The sequence below is a fragment of the Sus scrofa genome, chromosome X, assembly GCF_054392235.1.
Source record: "Sus scrofa isolate SSC_HxYL_T2T_F1_AM1 chromosome X, Sscrofa_HxYL_maternal_Yorkshire_Landrace_v2.0, whole genome shotgun sequence".
Taxonomy (NCBI): domain Eukaryota; kingdom Metazoa; phylum Chordata; class Mammalia; order Artiodactyla; family Suidae; genus Sus; species Sus scrofa.
The window spans coordinates 29950763-29972800 of record NC_139401.1 but is presented as its reverse complement, the minus strand read 5'-3'; the positions used below and the strand labels follow the sequence as shown (position 1 = coordinate 29972800).

Sequence of the window (22038 nt, the reverse complement as noted above, 5' to 3'; positions counted from 1 at the left end):
GTAATGTCTGCGACCTACACCAGAGCTCACGGCAACGCTGGATCCTTAACCCACTGAGTGAGGCCAGAGATCGAATCTGCATTCTCATGGATACTAGTTGTGTTCATTATTGCTGAGCCACAGGGGGAACTCCATGACAATTTTTTAAACTGCATGGGTGACGTGTACTAATTTCCTGACCTGAGGGTAGAATTTTGGAGTAGTTGTCATTTGCCTTTTCCAAGCAAATTTTTAAATAATGTGAAATTGCTGTACAGTAGAAATTGACAGAACACTAAACCAACTATAATGGAAAAAATAAAAATAATTAAAATAATAAACAAAATGTTAAACTTGAATTGTGAAGGTGTCTCTGATCAATTCTTTCATTTTTATTAATAGGACCATGTCCTCCTCTCCCTGCAATCTCACCGTGGAAAAATGAGGACAGGAAGAGAAAAAGACTACTGATTTGTACATGCTTGAAAATTAAAATCACAAAACAGGAAGCTCAGGTTACTATTTGCAACAGTCAAACATTAACTACAATAATTATTTGTAAGTATCAATCTACACCATGGCTCCTAGAGAATATATTTATAAAATGAATTATCCTGAGAGCTGCCAGTGGATAATAAATTGCAGTGGAAATGGAAATGACCTGGTTCAGCCATCAACAGCATGGCAAGCATGTGCAAATCCCAGATTTGTCATTTAAATACAAGTTGACATGCTGGGTATTAATGCTGAGTAACTTGGAGCAAATTACTTAAGTACTTTATCTGTGAGAAAGAAATAGAAAAGTACCTTTCACATGGGTTGGCATCAGGATGACATCATATTCTGTGTGAAGTGCTTAGCGCAGTGCCTGATACATATTAAGTGCTCAATAACTATTAGTCATTATGGAGGGGATTGAGGCTATTGTGTCAACCTAGGCTTTTTTTATTTTTTATTTTATTTTACTTAATTTTATTATTATTATTATTGTTATTTTGGTCTTTTTTGTCTTTTTAGGGCCACACCCACGACATTGGAGGTTCCCAGGCTAGGGGTCTAATCAGAGCTGTTGCTGCTGGCCTACGCCACAGCCATAGCAACGCCAGATCCAAGCCATGTCTGTGACCTACACCACAGCTCAGGGCAACGCTGGATCCTTGACCTGCTGAGCATGGCCAGGGATCGAACCCCCAACCTCATAGTTCCTAGAGGATTCATTTCTGCTGCGCATGACGGGAACTCCAACCTAGGCTTTTTTTAAAATTAAAGTATACTTGATTTACAATGCTGTGCCAATTTCTGGTGTACAGAAAAGTGACCCAGTTATACATACATATACATTCCTTTTCTTATATTATCTTCCATCATGGTCTATCCTAAGAGCCTGGATGTTCTCTGTGCTATACAGTAGGACCTCATTGCTTATCCATTCTAAGTGCAATAGTTTGCACCTACTAACCCCAAACTCCCAGTCCCTCCCACTCCCACCCTCCTACCCCTTGGTGGACCTAAGCTTTTACATTTGATCTCCGAACATTTTTAGAAACAGCTATCAGAAATAAGTTCCTCTGCTGGTTGTCCAGGTACCAAGTGAACTAGGGTGACAATTTTTAGATTCCTAAGGGAATGCCTATCTGAGTTTTTAAATACAATTATTTCAACATAAAAGCACTAAAAGAATCCTAATTTCATCATTCTACCAAATATCAGTAACAATCTTTTCAGAAGTTAACAAAATGAAGAGTGGGTTCAAAGCACTCAATGAAAGATCGGCCAAGTTTCAAGAAGCAGATTCTAAAGGTCATGAATTACTGGTCAGAGAAAGTAGATGCTTTTACTGATTTCAAGAGCAGAATGTTCTCTGAAGACATTTCCTCCTAACCTCTTCAGCTATTTCATGCCCCTTTACTGCTACAAACTGCTACTTCAAACATGGCTTAGCAGGGTCAGCTTGGTACCTAAACCTGTCTTCTGAAGAGCTCACATTCTAGAAGAGACTGTTCCTTCTTGGCACTGACTAAAATAACTTGATGGAATTCTCCTTCTCCAAAATGTCACATAGTCAAACTTTATTTCTGCAGAGTTCGGAACTCTACAAGCCCCACCTTCTGGAACACTGCTCTGAATACAAAATAATGCTCACTTTAATAAAAATGTGCTAGCTACCACTAGGTACACATTTAGAAATAAGGCTATTACATCATTCTCAGAAACAAATAGATCCTGGAGACTATCATACTATTAGAGTATCATAGTTATTTGATACCAAGCATTATCATTTAAAAAATAAAAGCATAATCTCTTCTTTTGTAACAGTAGGAACTTTCACTATTTCCTTTTTCCCTTGAATTTTAATTCCATCTCTATCACATAATTTTATTCTATATTTCTCCAATGCAAAAATATATGTATAAATCAAAGTTAATTTTTTAAAATTCCCATGATCATTAATCTTTGGGTTTAAAAAATTCTTATTTGATCATCTCTCAATTATTATTAAAACACAATTAACCAAAACACTAGAAATATAGTACATGATTTGATAAATAATTGTTAAATACTAAAAGTAAATATTTGCTACAAGTGCATTGCTTGATGAAATGGCTAAGGTTTTTTTCTTAATTCATTTATATTTCTGGATGAATGTTAATTCCATAAAGAGATAGAATTCAACATCAAGTCTATTTCTATTGTTTGCTTTTCTAGATATAAATACTGATAAACCTGCATATAAATAAGTACATGGGAAGAGAAGGAATTTTGTTAAAGGTGTAACACTTAATTCTTTTTTTTTTTTTTTTTTTTTGTCTTTTTGCCATTTCTTGGGCCGCTCCCGCGGCATATGGAGGTTCCTGGGCTAGTGGTCGAATTGGAGCTGTAGCTGCCAGCCTACGCCAGAGCCACAGCAACGCAGGATCCGAGCTGCGTCTGCGATCTACACCACAGCTCACGGCAACGCCGGATCGTTAACCCACTGAGCAAGGGCAGGGACCGAACCCGCCAACTCATGGTTCCTAGTCGGATTCGTTAACCACTGCGCCACGACGGGAACTCCAACACTTAATTCTTTTAACTCCTCTGAATTACATGCCAAATACATGGTAGTCATATGTCATCAAAAATAAATTTTAATAATCTATTAGCTGACAACTCAGGAACTCCCACTTTGTTAAGAACAAAAAACTGGAAACCAGCTGTCACGCTAAAGGATTTGTTACCTAGTCATTAGACTCATTTATTTTCCCAAGAGCAATGCTAATATTTCAATTATTCTTTTTTTGCACCCAAGATATTTTAATACTCTGGACGACAGGTACTATAGTAATATTTAGAATGCGGGAGCAATAAAGTGATAGAATTGTAGTTCTGCAAAGACAGGCTGAAAAGGTCAGTATCATCAGATTTAAGTAAGGGTACATAAGTAAGTTAGGATCTGGAAATTGATTTTCTTAAAGTTCTTGGTGCCCATATAACACTTGGAAAGGCTTTACATATTCCCAGTATAACCAAACCCAGTCTGAAGACTTATGCAGACAAAATGGCAGTGACAAAGCCCCCATCCTTTTTAATGACACTTGTAATATTTGAACACATGCTCACTGTAAAAAAATTCAGATGATATAGAAGCATGCAGAGTAAAAAGCAAAAATCCTCCTTCGTCTTCCCTCAACCCTAATTCCTTTTCCGTAATTTTCTATATATCTTTACAGACATTTTTGGTCATTTTCCTATATAGAGAGGCGAATGTTTTATTTTACAGGGAGATCTTGTGCTGGTTCATCAATAGCCCCTTAAGATAAGTGAAAATGTTTCCCTTCTATTTCACTATACCCCTGGAGGAGTCTATCTTTGGTTGGTTGGCCTAGAAACAGACCTTGAGATGAAGATTCATGTGCAAGTGATTTATTAAGGAACTGTTCCGGGGGAAACTGATAAGCTACTGAGGGAAGCAGGGCAGGGAAGGGTAAGAAACTAAGCATAAAACAGAATCTTTTTTTTTTTTTTTGCTTTTTAAACTGTATATCTTGGAGCTATTTCCATCTTCTTACCTATGTATCTATCTCACTTAAATAATTAGTCTTCCAGTATTCCACAACATAGATGTACCAGTGCTTATATAATTTTTATTGAGGTTCCTAAATGGGGAGATTCCAAATTTTCACTTTTAAAAGCAATTCACAAAACATCTATATTTCTTTGGGAACATATATGATTATTTTGTAGGAAATATTATTAGGAATGGAATTTGCTAGGCTCAATTTACTTTAAATCTTGATAAATGCTATCAAATTGGCATTTTAAAAGGCTGTAACAATATCACCCCACTGTCAACATGTAAGAAAATGCTCCTTTTTCCCCAATACCTTTGCAAACTCTAAAGTTATTCGTATTTACTATATTTTAGGGAAGGTGATACTATAACACTAGTCAAAATTACTTGTGAGGTTATGCCTTTTTTTGGTATACTTACTACCCATTTAGATTTGGGGGGTCATTTCTGTGGCATATGGAAATTACCAGGCCAGGGATTGAACCCATAGCCACAGCAGTGACAACACTGGGTCCTTAATCTACGTCATCAGGGAACTCCTAGATTTTTAAGGTAAGCCATCTGTTTATGTCCTTTGCTGATTTTTTTTGTTACATGTTTGTCATTTTCTTACAGTTTTTAGGACTTTTAAAATATTATGGATGGGCTCAGGCCCGTGGTGCCGGCAGGATGGGCAAGTGTTGCGGTCTTCATACTGCTGGGAAGCTCCGTAGCCACCAATGGGACCAGAAGTGGCAGGGTAAACAGTACAAGAAAGCCCATTTGGGCACAGCCCTAAAGGCCAACCCTTTTGGAGGTTCTTCTCATGCCAAGGGAATTGTGTTTGAAAAAGTAGGGGTTGAAGCCAAACAGCCAAATTCTGCCATCAGGAAGTGTGTCGGGGTTCAGCTAATCAATTTTGGGAAAAGAATTAGAGCCTTTGTACCCAATGATGGTTGTTTGAACTTCATTGAGGAAAATGATGAAGTTCTGGTTGCTGGATTTGGTCGCAAAGGTCATGCTGTTGGTGACATTCCTGGAGTCTGCTTTAAGGTTGCCAAAGTAGCCAATGTCTCTCTTTTGGCCTTATACAAAGGCAAGAAGGAGAGACCAAGATCATAAGTTTTGAAGGTAAAAGCAGGATAGTAATACATTTTCTTATGCCCCCCCCCCAAAATATTATGGATTAAAATTCTTTCCCATTTTGAAAATATTTGAATACCTTTCACCTAGACTTTTTTTTTTTTCTTTTTAGAGCCACACTCACAGCATATGGAGGTTCCCAGGCTAGGGGTCGAATTGTAGTCGTAGCCGTAGGCCTATGCTACAGCCATGGCAATGCAGGATTCGAGCTGCGTCTGCGATCTGCACCACAGCTCATGGCAATGCCGGATCCTTAACCCACTGAGCAAGGCCAGGGATCAAACCCACAACCTCATGGTTCCTAGTTGGGTTCGTTTCCACTGTGCCACAATAGGAACTCCTTCACCTAGTCTTTTGCTCACTGTTTAAATTTGCTTATGCTCTCTTTTGTGATATAAAAGTTTTCCATTTTTATGGGACAAATTTAATCAACCCTTTTTGATGTTTCTGTGTTCACTGTATTATAGGTTTAGGCAAGTCTTGTATTTTTAGATAGGTAACTTAAATCTCCTCTAAAAACAAGAATAATTGTTGAATTTTATCACATTTTCAGTACCTATTAAAGATGATCATATGCCTTTCCTCCTTTTTTCTTTTGGTACATTGTATTTCATTCTCACACTTTGTAATGTTGAATTATTTTTGTTCTTGGGTAAACTATGTACTTTTAAATGTATTACTCTTTTAATACATTGATTTGATAATGCCTTATTTATGTGTTTGCATCTATACTGATATGAGTTCTTTCTCTTTCCCTCTGTATGTGTGTATGTAGGGGGGTGGGTATCTGATTGAACTTAATACCTGTCTTATACTAAGCTCTTAGAAAGAGTTTGGAAGCTTCTCATGGATTCAACATTATTACTTTGTTGAAGACATTCTTAACCTCTTCCTGAAAGCCATGTTGGTTATTATTTAGCTCAGTTATAATAATCTGGTTTAGAGCGCTTCTCAGTCTACAGTTGATTAAAACTACAAATTAGAACACAGAGTATAGTGAATAAAGATTGCTGAGGGAGGGCAAGGAAAGAGATGAATAGATACAGAAACATCAGTAGCAACCGTAAATGACCCTCCAGTGTCCTTTCTTGAGCTTGCTTGAGGTATATAAAAACAGAGACAAAATCAGTAATGGGGAGTTCCTGTCATGGCTCAGTGGAAACAAATCTGACTAGAATCAATGAGCATGCAGGTTCAATCCCTGGTCTTGCTCAGTGGGTTAAGGATCCAGCATTGCTGTGAGCTGTAGCATAGGTCACAGAGGTGGCTCAGATCTGGCATTGCTGTGGCTGTAGGGTAGGCCAGTAGCTATAACTCCGATTTGACCCTTAGCCTGGGAACCTCCATATGCCATAGGTGCGGACCTAAAAAAGAAAAAGACAAAAAAAAAAAAAAATCAGCAACGGAATCATAGTCTTGGGCCATCAGCACTATGACTTAGGCACCCTCCTCCTACTGCAATGATGCCTAAGGGCATTTTCTTTAGTTGCATATTAATGTTTTCAAATATTTTTAATTATGGATTAGAATCACAAGAGAACATTTATACTATGTTCACTATGAAGAGGACACTTAAAAACTTACTTCAAATGTTAAAGACAGACAAATATCATATGATATCACCCATATGTGAAAACTAATAAAAATTATACAAAAGAACTTATTTATAAAACAGAAAAAAACTGACAGATTTCAAAATAAAACTTGTTACCATAGGGGAAACCATGGGGTGGGAGGACAGATAAAGTAGGAGGATGGGATTAACACATTCATACTACTATATATAAAATAGATAACTAAAAGGAGATACTGTATAGCACAAGAAGGTATACTCAATGTTTTATCATAACCTATATGGGAAAAAAGAATGGATATATGAATATGTATAACTGATCTACTCTGCTGTACATCTGAAACTAATGCAACATTGTAAATCAACTACACTCCAATAAAAATTTTTTAAAAACCAAAAAACCAAAAACCAAATTTACTTCAAAATATCTAAAATTTAACAAAAGCTGTGGTGTTTGCAGAAGCATTTTTTGTTTATTTGTTTGTCTTTTTAGGGCCGCCTCCTGTGGCAGGTTCCCAGGCTAGAGGTCTAGTTGGAGCTATAGTTGCCGGCTCCATGCCATAGCAATGTGGGATCTGAGTAGCATTTTTGACCTACACCACAGCTCATGGCAACGCCAGATCCTTAATCCACTGAGCAAGACCAGGGATCGAACCCATGTCCTCATGGATACTATGGGGTTCGTTAACCACTGAGCCATAACAGGAACTTTTGCAGAAGCATGTTAATCTACTTGGGTTTTGAAATTTAAATTTAAATGCTATCTATATCAGCAGCTCGCTCTCAAGCTTAGCCACACATCAGATTTTATTTCAGAAAATAGCCTTGCCTAGGTCTTCCTCTGAGATTCTTATCTAATGGGGAATGGACAATGGCAGGGCACTGGTGTGTTTTAAAAGCTTCTCAGATGATTTTCAAATGGAGCCAAGGCTGGAAAACACTGCCATTTGAATAGACAAGTGGTTCTCGACCAGGGGTGGTTTTGCTACTCCAGGAGACATTTTTGATTGTCACGGCTGGGGAAGAGGGCTTTTGTTATTTAGTGAGTAGAGATCAAGGATGCTAATAAACATATTACAATATACAGGACAGTCCCCAACAATAAAGAATGATCTGCTCCAAAATATTTGTAGGGCTCAGGTGGAAATACTCTGACCTAGACCTAGCTCACCCTCACTTTTCATGTACCACCAGTTTCCAATCTTGCTGATTCCACCGACTAATCACTGCTCCAATCAGACTCCCATTTTTCTAGCCCCACTACCACCATCTCAGTTTGGGCCAGCATCCCCTCACACTTTGATACCATGAGGGTCTGATCTCCCTCCCTCCAGTTTTGCTGTCCTACATCTCATTCTCAACCTCATGGGCAGAGTGATCATTTGAGACACGATCTTATCATAATTTCTAACTGAAAGACTTCAGTGGCTTGGTCGGCCATCAGGGTGATGACCTAGTCCTTAACAGGGCACACAGAGCTATAGTGAAATTGCTCCATTTCACCTTTCAGAGTCTTATCTCTCACCAGTTTTTTTTTTTCCTAAATGCTAAATTCAAGACAACTAAATGGATTTGAATCCCTTTAAGGTTTTTTTTCCCATTCCCGAAGTTACTCTTTATGATACTTGGAAAGCCACTGTTTTCTTTGGCCTGGTTAATCCTTTTCTCTCTTTTGAGTTTGGGTTTAGAGGGGAACCCTGACTGAACCCCCATCCTGGATTGAGTGGCCTTCCCAAATCTTTCCATAGCAGCAGGTTATTCTGTCAGAAAAGCGAATGAGGTCCCTTACTAGATCCAAAATGCCATGAAGACAGAAATGGTTGACTTTTTGATCATTGCCATATCTTTCGAGCCTTGTACAATTCCTGGTTCATAGTCAGTTTTCAATGTTTAAGCATTAAATGTTTAATTGTGTAATGGAGGAATGAATCATATATACTACTTGGTTTCTTAACATTCTAAATGAAATATTACCCTACTCATGTTATCTTTTTAAGTTAGAAGAGTCTACTTTCTTATAGGAACATTATGCTACTCAATTGTATTAAAATAAAATAGAATTTCTTACTGAAAACAATTTCTAAATTTCCATTTAAGGTAAACATCTAAGGTAACAGAAAAGCCAATCAAACTTTCAACTTAGCAATTAACAAAAAGTGAATAAGCTCCAAATAAACTCTTCACTGTTATATATTTCAGAAGAATATGTAAAATATATTTTTTGTCTATAGTAAAGGCATTTCACAACACTTGGTATATAATAGGTGCTTGTTAAAGATTTATTGAAGGCTGATCAGAATGCGTAAACTATGACTTTGAAACAAATTAATTTTCATGTGCAAATTTTGAACTTAAAAACTTATTTTGAGAAATGCTTCATATGCGAATTCTTCTGATATTGTTATATTCTGTAAATGAATATAAACATGCTATCAATAACATTCTTTGTCTTAAGTTACTTATGAAATATTAGAATCTAGCAAAACATATTTGCAATAAAGATTCAGATTTTAATTGACAGAGTTAACTCTGAAACTTTGGGCTTCTTGAAGGGCGGACCTGACTATATAGTAGTTGGAAAGTTATTATAATATAGACTATATTTCTCCCCTAAACTTATCTAGCTACAGAGTATACATTTTAACATGGCTTAAATTATGTTTATACACATATTATTACATGCATAAGATGATAAAGTAAATTTTCTATTAGCTGTTGACATGCAGAATTTTATTTGTATATATATTTTCCTATTTCTATTTTTCTAGAAGTGATTAATTAGTGCTCCAGCTATAAAGCTTCTATTTTCCTTGTCAATGACAATCTCAAGGCCTCTGAGCTGCCTCTCGTTTGACCTTGGTTTAAAAGCACAAAGAATAGCAACCTTGAAACTGGCATCAACAAGATTCATTCTCAGAAACCAGATGCGGCACAATAGAGAAAAACCACACATTTAATTTTAAGGTTTTTACAGAAATTGCTCTCAATATTTCTTCTTTGAAGACTTTTAAGTGCAAACGTCCTTCGTTTCACAAAGGGAAACATTGCCATTCTGCTATTTAACACTGGCCAAAGGAGTCATTTGGAGACCCCTCTGCATTCTTCCATTTGATGGACACATGGCAGCAGGGTCCACACAACCCTGGGAGAATAACACAGCCGGATGCGACATTTAGCCGTGAAGCTTTCATTGAGCAGATCCTAAATATTAAAGCAGGCTGAAAAGCATTTCATTAACATTTGAACAAGAAGGTTATGAAACTGTAATAGAATCATGTAGTTCAAACAGACATGCATACATTATTTTCTACTTGAAGGAAGTTGTTTTCCATTGCCTTACACCAGTGTTCATTTGAGGGTGCTGTGCCATGGCCGTCCTTTGCCCACAGAATTAAATGCCTCATTGTTTCTCCCTTTTGAGGTGAGAATACCCACATTAAGGACGGAAGCTGTCTGGTGAAGTGGGGTGGCAGGGCAGTGCATGAGGACTGAGTTGGGAACTTGTTTCTGGTTGTTAATCTTTTTTTTTTCTATATCATTATTACCTAACTAATCTCCTAAGATTAAAGCACACTTTATTAAGTTGTTATTTGATTATCATTTTAAGATATGCTATAAGTATCTCCAAAGTGAAACTAAAAAGTCGTCTTAACAAAATACATGAACATATCATCCACCCTCTCATACACTGTCACCCCTACAGGTAAATAAAATTATTCATATTTAGATATCTACATTAGGAAGAGTTATACTAAAAACATGGATAACATATATACAAAAGGGTTTAAATTGCTGAATATTAATTTCAAAAATGAAAGAAGTACAGAGAATCTTTATTTTTCCTTTGTTCAGTGGTATGCTGATCAATGTTGGCTCCTGGGAAAAGAAAAAAAAGCCCGGATTTGTAGTCTTTGTAGTGTTTGTAGAAATATGTGATGTAAATATTCCCACCATGGCCTATTCCAAGCTACTGCTGAGATGTCACTGAAGGCTAGAATTTGGAACAGCCGGGGGCGGGGCTCATGCACACCATGGGCCTTCTCTGGTGGGTGTTAGCACTCCATTGTCTTAATGTCTTGCATCTGTCTCTTGCCTTCCACTTCAACACACAATTCAGATCTTTATTACTGCTTGCCTACGACGTTATAACATTAGGAAGTCATCACTGGTTTGCCCTCTGTATTTTTTCACCACTCACTTGCTTTTATCGGTCAATTAATAAAAATCACACTGAGGCTCTTCCCAGGGATAAGCACTTTGGATATGGAAAAACATAATTCATGGTCACTGCTCCCACATTGGTTATAAGCTAGCTAGAGAGACAAACACACACATTCCAAAAAGTCAAAGTTGCAAGAGCCAAAGGTCTGAGTGGTTCCAATTCAAATTGTTCTAGGATTTCAGAGGTAGAATGTATGAGGTTGGTATGCTAATGGTTAAAGACAAATGTGAAGAAGTTTTCCAAGGTAAAGCTCCAGCAAACCTCTCTGCTGTGAGTGTCAGTTTCTGATCCAGTTATTCCTTTAGAAGACTTTTCCGCCTTACAAATGGGAATCAGGGCTTATCTCCCTGTATAAAAACTGAAAATACTAAATACATGATTTTTTTCCCCAGCATTCTCTGCAGCTAGGATATGGATAGGTGAGCTATGCAGAACCCATTAGGTACACCCATCCCAAAGTTTAAATCCAGAACAGGTGCACAATAGTAAGCATGACTTAGATTATATTTTGCAGATAAACAGTAGTTGAAGCAGCAGCACCAGTGCTAGCCTTGTTGAAGGGGCCATAGAGACCATGATGCTGATGTTAAGACTCAGGGCTCTATGTCCCAGTGTGAAGTGTGGTGATGGTGTGAGTTTTGAATCCAGTTTTTTAACAGCACACATACTGCTCTTGCAGGAGTTATGGAATGGGATGGGACAGTGGCCATGTTTTCCATACAGCCTCCATTTCCCAGTCCAGGTTTACTCACTTTCCTTGTTATTCTATTATGCTATGAGCTAGTCTCTCTTTCTTGCAACTAAGTAATCCTGATGGATATTTCAAGGCAGGGAGGTTTTACCAGCACAATGAACAAAGAAGTCAAGTCAGGAGTCACATCACCTAATTGCTCCAAATATTTCAATAGCTAAAGAGGTGATAAAAGATAAATTCTAACTTACGTAGTCTACTTTCTGGTCCCCCCTAACTACTCAGTTGATCTTAAACACACTGTGAACTATACCATGACAATCCCCCCTCTCTGCCTCTGCTCATTCAGTTTATCCTGCCTGGAATGCTCCCTTCTCCTCGCTGAGTCTAATTAAATCTTACCTATTTGTAATACCTAACTAAAATGTTGTTTTATTTGTCAAATCTTCCTAGACTACCCTGGACCATTAAAATCTTTCTCTTCTCTGTATTATCAGAGCACTTAGCGGCATTACCAATGATTTATAATGAATATTTTACTACTTTGGATGGTAATTTGATATATCATTCAGTAAATATTCACTCCTTACCTCTCCACTGTAGGTAGAGAATGCTTCTTCCTCTAAGGATGCTGTTTTTTTTTAAATATAAATTTTATAGGAGTATAGCTGACCTACAAAGTTGAGTTAGTTTCAGGTGTACAACAAAGTAAATCAATTATACATATACATATATCCATTCCTTTTCAGATTCTTTTTCCATATAGGTTATTATACAATATTGGATAGTTTACCTTGTGCTATATAGTAGGTCCTTGTTACCTATCTATTTTATACATAATACCATATATATGTCAATCCCAACCACCTAAATTATCCCTTCTCCTCTGCCTCTACGTTCCCCTTTGGTAACCCTAAATTTGGTTTCAAAATCTCTGATTCTGTTTCTGTTTTGTAATTCTTTTGCATCTTTTTATTAGATTCCATTATATAAATATCATATGTTTGTCTTTCACTAACTTCATTTAGTATGATAATATTTAGGTCCATCCATGTTGATACAAATGGTATTATTTCTTTTATTATACCACATCTTCTTTATCTATTCCTCTGCTGATGGACTTTTAGGTTGTTTCTATGTCTTGGCTATTGTAAATAGTGCTACGATGAACACTGGGGTGTTTGTATCTTTTATTTTTCATTTTAAAAATTTTATTTATTTATTTATTTATTTTTGTTGTTGTTGTTGTTGTTGTTGCTGCTGCTATTTCTTGGGCTGCTCCCGCGGCATATGGCGGTTCCCAGGCTAGGGGTTGAATCGGAGCTGTAGCCACCGGCCTACGCCAGAGCCACAGTAACGCGGGATCCGAGCCGCGTCTGCAACCTACACCACAGCTCACGGCAACGCCGGATCATTAACCCACTGAGCAAGGGCAGGGACCAAACCCGCAACCTCATGGTTCCTAGTCGGATTCGTTAACCACTGCGCCACGATGGGAACTCCTAAAAGTTTTATTGAAGTATAGCTGATTTACAATGTTGTGATAATTTCTGCTTTACGACAATGTGATTCAGTGATACATGTACACACATACATTCTCTTTCAGACTCTTTTCCCACATAGATTATCACAGAATATTGGGTAGAGGTCTCTGTGCTATACAGCATGTCCTCATTGGCCAATCATTCCATATATCTCAGGGTGCATATGCCAATCTCAACCCCCCAGTCCATCCCTTCCCCCACACCACCTGTCCCCTTTGGAAACCATAAGTTTGTTTTCAAAATCTGTGTTTCTGTTCTCAAAGTAATTTCCTTTGCATCTTTTTTTATATTCCACATATAAGTGATATCATATGATATTTGTCTTTCACAGTCTGACTAACTTCACTTAGTATGATAATCTCTGTTGCAAATGGCATTATTTCAGTCTTTTTATGGCTGAGTAGTATTCTGTTATATATGTGTAGCACATCATCTTTATGCATTCCTTTGTCAGTGGACATTTAGATTGCTTCCATGTCTTGGCTATTGTAAACAGTGCTGCAATGAATACTGGAGTGCATGTATCTTTTCAAATTATGGTTTTCTCTGGATAGATACCAAAGAGTGGGATTGCTGGATCATTAAGGATGTTGTTCCTGACCATGTTCTTGCCTTGGCCAATGGAATGTGATCAGAAGCCTTAGTGTGTACTGACGGTTTGGCTTCCCTCTTGGGCTCCAGGGATTCACCATGAGAAGATTATGCCCTTATTACCTCCTAGAAGGGCATATCTGAATTGAGTTTGGACCCAATCAAAACAACCTGCCTTTGAGTGAAAAAAATGCTTGATGTTTTATATCACTGAGATTTTGAGGTTATTATTGTAGCCTTATTGCAGCAATTGCTGATATACTATCTTTCACTTCTACATTTTCAGTGTTTGTGCCTTCTTATTCTAACTAGATTATACATTCTTCACAGCATCAATCATGCTTTATCTTCTTTGGTACACTCACATCCAGAACAATGAAGGAGTAATGTGTTTGGTAGACATATGTTTACTCACTCACTCATGAATGTTTATTAAACTTCTACTCTGTTCTATGAAGCCACTTTTCCAGATGCAAAGATGAAGGTACAAGTTATCTTTTTTTTTACTGAAAGATTACATAGGCTAAACAAGAAAATGTTGTAAATATCGTGGATAAATGTAATGATAGAGGAGTACTTCCCAGGGGAAGGACAGTGATGAGTAGCTCACTCAATTTAGTACAGGGTTGCCCAGTAGACATAGTGGGTGGTAACATGTGAGCAAAGGCTTCTTGGAGGAAGCAAAGTTTAAACAGCGTCTTAAGGGAGTTATCCAAATGCAAGATGAAGGACATCCCAGACAGTGGAATGAGAGAGCCTGGCATGTTTGGGAAACTGCAAGTAATTGAGTGAAGCTTCAACTTCCATTTTGTTTGGGGAAATGATCTAACTTTCAAAATGCTTACCAAGCATTTTCTGCTTAAGAAGGTTCATTAGATATATCAGAAACAAGGAAGTGTGATGCCTCCTGCTTTGTTCTTTCTCAGATTGCTTAGGCTATTTGGGGTCTTCTGTGGCTCCATGTAAATTTTAGGATTGTTTTTCCTAATTTTGTAAAAAATGCCTTTGGAATCTTGATGGAGATTGCACTGATCTATAGATGGCTTTGTCTTTTATGGACATTTTAACAGTATTAACTATTTTATTTTATTTTATTTTTTTTAATTTTTTTTATTTTTTATTATTTTCCCACTGTACAGCAAGGGGGTCAGGTCATCCTTAGATGTATACATTGCAGTTACAGTTTTTTTCCCCCACCCTTTCTTCTGTTGCGACATGAATATCTAGACATAGTTCTCAATGCTATTCAGCAGGATCTCCTTATAAATCTATTCTAGGTTGTGTCTGATAAGCCCAAGCTCCCGAGTATTAACTATTTTAATCCATAAACATGGGATATGATTCCATTTATTTGTGTCATCTTCAATTTTTTTCATCAATGTCTTATAGTTTTCAGTGTAGAGAGCATTCCCCTCTTTGTTTAATTTACTCCTAAGTATTTCATTGTTTTCAGTGCTGTTGTGAATGGGATTGTTGTCTTTACTTTTTTAGATTAAAAAAATGTCTTATGGCAATCGGTGTGTAATTCATTTCACCAGGCACACAAATCTCACACCATGATGCAAAGAGATATTCTTAGAGCCACTGTCACTGTATAGAATGAGGAGGCTTCAAATAGAGCAGTTTTGATTAGGCCCATGGAAGAAATATATCTTTAAATAATAATAATTGCTAATACTATTGAGGTCTTAGCAGTGCTTGGCAGTGTTTTCAGTACTATACATATGTTATTTCATTTAATCATCACAGTAATCCTGTAAGATAAGTGCTATTATTATTCCCACTTAGATGAAGAAACAGAGACAAAGAAAGATTAAGGAACTTGCCCAAGGTCACATAGCTAGTAGTGGTTAAGCCAGATGCAAGCCCAGTCTGATGCCATCCTCTCTTCCCTACTGCATCCAGAATTAGGGTAACTTGAACCTGAAAAGAACTGCTTATGTCAAAATAAGGTAGGGTTATACTCAAAATATGGCTAGTGTAAAGATAAAAATATTTAAATAACTTAATATCCATTTGAAAGGGGAAAAAAAAAAGAAAGAAAGCTTTTACCCTCTACTGCCTCTCAGAAAGCTGAAGATGGGCAATTTAGACCTGAAAATGACTGATTAAATTCCTATCATCCTATAACAAATGAAGAACCCTTTCCATTATTAGTGAAATGGCTAAAACCAAGGGTCATGGCTGAGAATACATGAATGTTTACACAATACAGTGAAAAATTTCTCTAAAGTAGATACAAGGAATCAATTTCAGTATCAGTTTAGTCAAGAAACTAAATTGAGATTAATCTGAAGTCACACATTTTGACAGAATTGCAAATGATCTAATTTCCAAAACCTGAAATATTCTTCTAGGGATGATTAAATAAAGCATGCACTATTATTTTTAAAGTACAATTATTAACTTTTATTTTATTTGATTAGCACATATCAAGGACATGATGCTTTTCATATTGCTATGGAGCTGGGCTAGAAAACTTGAAGACATGTTTCCAGATTCTTTAGTCCAACTGTTCTCAACATTTTTTTTTTCTTCAGTCTCAGCAATCTTATGAGTAAACATTCTCCTATGTGAGTTCTTGGCTCAGTCATTACAACATCACACTGCTCTTTCTTTCCTCTCTCAGGGAAGTTTGGCATGCAAATTCAGGAGTGATGTTGTAATAGGAACAAACTTAAATCCCTTCTTGCGTTTCTAAGAAAATACATCACTCATGGGCAATATGTCTTGTTGGTGTACATACTATGCCCTTTAAAGCTTTTTCTCATATCCCAAGAGTGGAATCTTAGAAATTGTATTTCTCACACTCTTGTGAACAGTTTCAATTAGATTTCATCAATGAGAAGCAGGTGTGTGATATTTGAAAGCTGGAAGAGAAGGGGAAACAGTCCACTGCCATATTACTGTCCCAGAACATCCTGACAGAAAATGAGAAACTGAATTTCCCCAGATCAACTTTTCATTGTCTCAGCCTACAAATAACCATTTTTGCTCACAGTCCATTGCCCACATCTAGTCGGTTATGGCTTTGCCCAGTTACAAAATGGCCAGGAAATATAGGTGAAAACATAAATATTTGGTAAGAATTAAATGTCTGTGCAACAGGGGTGGTACTCTATGTATTTGACATATTTATATTCAATGTCATTTGGATCACTGTTGAGGCCAAAAAGAAATAGAAAGGTGTAGGCTGGAAATGCACATGAGCTCTTGAATCAAGACAATCAGGTAAGAACAGCGGTTGACAAGAGTTAAGACTTAGTAGGTGAAGTTAAGTCAGAAAGAGAAAGACAAATACCATAGGATATCACTTATATGTGGAATCTAATATATGGCACAGATGATCTTATCTACAAAACAGAAACAGACAATGGCCAAGCAGAGCAGACTTGTGGTTGCTGGGGGGTGGGGAGTGGGATGGACTGGGAGTTTAGGGTTGGTGGGTGCAAACTGCTATATTTGGAACGCATGGGCCATGGGGTCCTATTGTATAGCACAGGGAACTGTGTGTAATTTGGTTGCTTCATTGTACAAAAGAAATTGAAGAAACATTGTGAATCAACTGCACTTTAATAAAAAAGATAAAATGAAGATAATTTAAAAAAAGAAGATTTAGTGGGTAAGAAAGAGCAGGAAGCTGGGTATGGTGGAGGGAGGAGGGCATGAGCCAGGATGGTGTCACATCTCTCCAGGGAGATCCAAGAAGTCAATGATAGTTGACTGGGAAGAAGCCAAAATAGGAGGAGTGAATCTTATAAATAAATCTTAGCTGATGATCTGGACCGAGGAGATATCTGTCAGTGTTCCTGATTTATGTGAGGTTATAGAAGAAGATACATTTTTAAATGGCCATGACAAATTGAAACAATGATCCTTAAAGAAATTTTTTTTTTCCAAAAGGAGAGGCCTCTTTTTAATATTACAGAAATTGCATAACCTCTTTATTAAACATTCAAACAACAAATAATCATGTGAGGTAGAAAGTGACCGACCATCTGCCATATAATCCTAACCCCAAGTGGTGTTATTGATAATGGATGTTACATCTTGCACATATAAATAAATACATGGATAAGTATATACTTATCTAAATATAGACCACATATACTATTTTATAATCTATTTTAAAATATTACATCATTACCTCTTTTCCTGGCCATTACATATGGCTCTACCTCACGCTTTTCAAATATGATAGGATATCATACTCTGAGGATTACCATAATCAATTCAGCTAATCCTCTGAAAATAGGCATGTATCTTGTTTTGTTCTCTTTCTATTACAGAAATGTAGGATAAATTTCTAGAACCAAAATTCTGGGGTCAAAGAGTGTGTGCATTTATATTTAGATGTGTACTAACTATTGCTCTTCAGAAATACTGCACAAATTTGTACTTCCACCAACAGTATATAAAAAGTGAATTGCATTTTTAAGGAATATATCCTATAAGGTTCTTATACAAGGATCCATTCAATCAACAAAATCAACTTTGTAGAAATTTAGAACAATTAATGGAAAGTAGAAGTGGGAACTCAGTAACATTTATGATATATCACAGTCACATTTTCCACAGACCACATAAACAGGTGAGCTATGACTGGCAAGGAATCTTCCAAGAGCCTGAGGGGTTGGTGAGGGAAATTTGGAATCTGTGTTTTGCTATAGTTGCTTTCTTCTCAAACGAAGGAAGTACTATCTTTAGAATTTCCACTTAAGTCATGGAGGTAGGGACTGAGGGGTCCTGAACTTTAGGAAAGCAACAGTGGATTTTATTTGCTAAATATGTATGATACTGTTGTGATATTTTTACCACCTCCACTTTGTGAAGGAGGACAACAGTTGTTGAATCAATTAAGAAAATGACAATCTTTTGAGATATTCCACCTGTTTTAGAGACAACATATTGTATACTTAGGCAGCTTAGTTCCTTAAAGTAATTTCACAACTTGGTAGTGTTAGAACAAAAGTCCAACCCAAAGACTTCTGATGATAAATCCAATGCTCTTTCTGGGCTGTCCAAACCTGATTTTGAATTTATTCTAATATTTTTTTTTGTCTTTTTAGGGCCAGACTCACAGCAATGGAGGTTCCCAGGCTAGGGGTCAAATCAGAGCTATACCTGCTGGCCTATGCCACAGCAACAGCAATGTGGGATCCAAGCCGTGTCTGCGACTTAAACCACAGCTCACTTAACCCATTTAGTGAGGCCAGGGATCCAACCTGCATTATCATAGATGCTAGTCAGATTTATTTCCCCTGAGCCATGATGGGAACTCCATTTAATTATTTTTTAATTTATTCTAAATTTTGGTTAGTTGTTCCCATCGTGGCTCAGTGGAAATGAATCCAACTAGTATCCATGAGGATGCAGGTATGATCCCTGGCCTCATTCAGTGGGTTAAGGATCAGGCATTGCCGTGAGCTGTGGTGTAGGTCGCAGACATGGCTCAGACCCACGTTGCTGTGGCTGTGGTGTAGGCTGGCAGCTGCAGCTCCGATTCTACCCCTAGCCTGGGAACTTCCATATGCCACTGGTGTGGCCCTAAAAAGCAAATAAATAAATAAATAAACAAAATAAAACAATAAATTTTGGTTAGACCATAAAATATTCTATTGTGATTCTTTGTCTCAAGCATGAAATCCATGTGTTTATTTAGATTAAAAATTATACTTTATCCAAATGTTACATGAGATTTAAAAGTTATCAGACTTCTTTAATTTTCAGAGAGATTTCAATGGATTTCTCCTTTAAATACCAGGAATTTGAAGCTAGAAGTATAAAAATTTGGTAATGTTACATAAAAATTTCCAAACTCATGATATTCAAATAGGTTCTAAACTGAATGCACACTATCTTCCTATCATGGGACTATTTTTCTCATTTTTCTCATATCTGTTCTGGAAACAAAGGTGATTAATAGTACATTCCTGATATTTTCATAGGCTCACCTTTTACAATATTTTTTTCAAAGTAACATGGGCTTACTCTCTTGTCTCATTTTCCTGTCTTATATTCCCTTTTTTCTTTGTTTCTCTCACATTTTTTCTTTGCTACATTAAATTTCTCTAAGAACTGACTCTAGCGTTATTTCATTTCTTTATGTAACATCACTAGCCCATTTTAAATCATTAATAACATTGTAAAGGCACCTTGTCATTATACCTAGAGAGAATGTAATAAATAGGTTAGAAAGTGTCTAACTGCAGTCAAAGAGAACGTAGATTGGCTAGTACTTCAGAGTGGGGAAACCCCTTAGAGAACTCTGTATTGGGCTGTAAGCAGCTTAAGGAAACACACTATTTTAACACCCAGTCTAAAATAATGCTAGGAACTTAATAGGAAATCTATAAATATTTGTTGAATGAATGTGGTTATTATGCAGGTTACTTAACCTGCATGACCATGAGCGCTGTACAGCTTCACCACGGTATTATAGATAACTGATTACCTATTCCCAGAGACATATGTGTATGACAATTCTGTCTGTTGTGATCTTAATCATCATTTTATAATACTTTTAGAGTTCCTACTGAAATCTTATATTTTCCTTTTTGTTCTATTGTTCCATTCATAGGCATTGTTGAACAGAAACATAGGTGCATCACGAGACATGTAGAAGAATGCTCATAACAACATTATTCTTATTACCACCCTTACTTATTATTCTTATTCCTGGAAATGACCAAAAGTAAGAGTCCTCTGCACGTAGATCTTGACTCATATACCATTATACTTCCTAAAATATTGACTTGGATTAATCAGAACAAATAAAGCATTCAGAGGCTTTTGGTATAAGGACACTTTTTTTTTTTTTTTTTTTTTTTTTTGGCATTCATTCAAGATGGCCCCTGAATAAGCTTTCAAATTTTTTGTTTTAGCAAAGTGAATTTTCAGTACAGAATGAGATAAGTTTGTTTATAAACACTACTGAAAACATCTTGACAGTAAGTGGTTGCATTTCAATGGTTGCTTTTTATGATGGAACAATATACAAACATATAACAAAGTTTATACAGAAAATCATTGCAAGGAAACCCAAAAATTCTCTGTATGTAGTATTTTCTAAAGTTTTTTTTCCTTACTCAGTGAATGTAAATTTAGGGCAAAGACCAAAACTACATCTGTTAATGAAATTAAAATTGCTAAATGTCAACATTTTCCCCAAAAGAAGTCCTTGAAAACATTCTCATTTCTACTAGTTCGTTTTCTCATTATCATAGGTGGGAAAAAACGATCGCATAATTCCTAATAACCAGAGGTGGATATGTATCATATTACTAATGGTGGTACAAAAATAGATCTGAAGAACAGATTTTCCCTGAGTTAAATACAAAAATATCCCTTCATCATTTTGGCCAAGAGTTACTGTGCATTAATGCATGCCAGGTATCATTCTAGGATCTAGAATTTTTGACCAAAAATACCTGTTTGTTCGAAGAGAAAGACAACCAACAGATAAGTAAAAAGTACATTATAGTATGTCAGGTAGTGATAACATTATGGAGACACATGAAGCAGAGTAAAAGAGTTAAGAATGGGTGAGGATATGGCATTTGGGAAGAGGAGTGAAGGGAGGGAACAGTCAAGCCTATATATAAAGAATGTATATATACTTTTCGGGCAAGAATTCCAGTATGGCTGGCAAGCCTTCAGTAAAGACAGTTCTAGGCAATGAGGTAAGTGAGTTAGCCAGGATTCAGTGCTATAGAATGAGAACTATGCATGGAATACTGTGCACATGTATGTATATCAAATTAAAGAAAAAATTAGAATAGAACTTTTGGTGATACTATCAATCCCAAATGGCCAACAGAATAATTGTTGCACTAGCTACCTCATTTCTGCTGAGTTTTCCAAATATGGCTTTGGGACTTAGGGTAGGCAGCTTCTGAACACAGTACCCAAAGGCTCCCTGTCTCCTGGTATTCACAGTTTTGAATAATCTCCACCCCATGAATGCAGACTGAACCTAGTGACATGCTTCTAAGAGGGAGAATATGGCAAAAGTGATGGAATGTTATTTCTGCAATTAGGTTCCAAGATGGTGGCTTGTTTCTTGCTAACATGCCTCCTCTTGTTGGCATTCTCTCTTTCTCTTTCACTTGCTTGCCCTGATGAAACCAGCTGCCATATTGGGAAATGCTCTTACAGAGAAGCCTATGTGGTGAGGAAACAAGGGAGAGCTGTAGCCAATAGCTTGTGAGGAACTGAGACCTCAGTCCAAGTGTCGAAGAGGAATTGAATCCTGCTATAACCATA

The 22038-nt window shown here is 36.8% G+C and overlaps 1 long non-coding RNA gene and 1 pseudogene across 1 annotated transcript in view; one reads left to right on the top strand and one right to left on the bottom strand.

The window, feature by feature from the left end:
• LOC110257744 (uncharacterized) overlaps window positions 1-22038 on the bottom strand; it is a 296540-nt gene that overhangs the window by 105218 nt on the left and 169284 nt on the right. The window lies entirely within an intron of this gene.
• LOC100156010 (small ribosomal subunit protein uS12 pseudogene) lies at window positions 4700-5169 on the top strand (annotated as a pseudogene).